Source organism: Frankliniella occidentalis, unplaced genomic scaffold, assembly GCF_000697945.3.
Source record: "Frankliniella occidentalis isolate FOCC.00 unplaced genomic scaffold, Focc_3.1 Scaffold2, whole genome shotgun sequence".
NCBI classification, from domain to species: domain Eukaryota; kingdom Metazoa; phylum Arthropoda; class Insecta; order Thysanoptera; family Thripidae; genus Frankliniella; species Frankliniella occidentalis.
This window is the reverse complement of record NW_026267132.1, coordinates 3,235,901-3,237,468: the sequence shown is the minus strand read 5'-3', so window position 1 is coordinate 3,237,468 and position 1,568 is coordinate 3,235,901. Positions and strand designations below refer to the sequence as shown.

The 1,568-nt window shown below is 53.6% G+C and overlaps 1 protein-coding gene across 1 annotated transcript in view; it reads left to right on the top strand.

The window, feature by feature from the left end:
* Nucleotides 1-1,568, top strand: part of LOC113210378 (sodium-coupled monocarboxylate transporter 1-like) — a 27,935-nt gene that overhangs the window by 23,631 nt on the left and 2,736 nt on the right. The window lies entirely within an intron of this gene.

Sequence of the window (1,568 nt, the reverse complement as noted above, 5' to 3'; positions counted from 1 at the left end):
CCACATGTGAGTCGACACAACTATCGAGTTTGCATGTGCGCGGCGTTCCGCGTCGGATTTTAAGCTCGCGCGAGTTTCACAACTCGCCTTGCCCCTGGCGCCACACTCTGCAAACGTAGCTTACGTCAAGAGAGGCTTTGCTCTCGCGCGCTCGCGCGTCTCTATTTGAGGTTGAGGTAGCGCCGCACCTCTTCGCGCACGCGCCCGCCGCGCCCGCCGCGCCCGCCGCGCAAATAGGCGCGGGCTTAGCCAGTCTGCGGAGTCATGGAGGAGACGCGCGCTCCCGCTCGGTTTGAAACGGGTCTGGTCGCCGCCGGTTCGCCCCGGCAGCCTCATGAAGATAAGGAAATCAGATGCAGTGTCACTAAACCTCTAAAATACATTTTTAGCAGCTCAGTCGGCCGAGATGCGCGCGCCGGGGAGTAAGCGGGCGCAGTGCAGGGGGCAGGAGCTCGGGCCGCCGCACAGCGCTGCGTGGTGGGGAGCCTACCGCGCTGGCGGGGGCCCTAGCCGCACTAGGACTCTGGCCGCACGTAGCACTAGGATTCTGGCCGCACTGGACTCTAGCTGCTCTAGCCGTACTAGGAATCTAGCCGCACTACTAGGACCACTAGGACTCCAGGAATCTAGCCACACTCGGACTGCCGGAATCTAGCCGAACTTCTTGGACTCTGGCCGCACCAGGACTAGTCGCACTAGCACACTAGTCGCAATCAAGTGCACTACGTCGCTCCCGGTCGCTCCCGGTCACTTTCAGTTGTCTCCTTTTTAGACAGTCTGCAAGGGTGTAAGTTTTGTGCGTTACTTTTTTTCGTTTGTTTTTAATAATACTTGTTAATATTGTTATAAAGTCGGAAGTTATGAAATCACACTCCATAACAATAAATTCGTACCCTGATCTTAACTAGGTACACTGATCTTTTCCGGGTGTAGTTAAAGTTAATACGATCTCACTATTGGGTGAACCGTGTAATATTCTGTACATGATTAAGATCGTTGAGGTGGATTTAGAGTTCCCTAAAAGCGAGCGCGATTCTCATGCAAAGCGTGATTTTCACGCCCGGCGTGATGAAAGTCGATCCCTGATTGGCTGCGTAAAGCTTCCGAAGCGTGAAAATCACGCCTGGCGTGAAAATAACGCTTGCGTTTCGTGAACTCTGAATCCACACTTATGGTGATGACCCTTAAATTTATTATAATGTTGATGGGTGTTCGCGAGGATTTGTTATTCAAGTGGCGGACCGTTGGTCTGCGCTCGGCCGCACTATATATATGGCCGGCGTACGGTCCTCCTCCTACCAGCGTCCATTAAAGGGGAACAAAAGCGCTAAATGAGTCCATCCTGTTGCAGGCTTTTACAAAAGGCTAATCTGGACCAGTTCCGCGTTCGGCCGTGCAGGAGGACCCTCCTCTCTACCCCCCCCCCTTCTCCCTCTCTTGAACGAGGAGCATACTATCAGCGGTCGGGATGTATAGGCAACACGAGATAGAATTTTAAACGTGGCACACACAAAAAGATTATTTCTGTCCACATATGAGGGTGAGCGGTAGTGGGAGCGGGCCCCCCT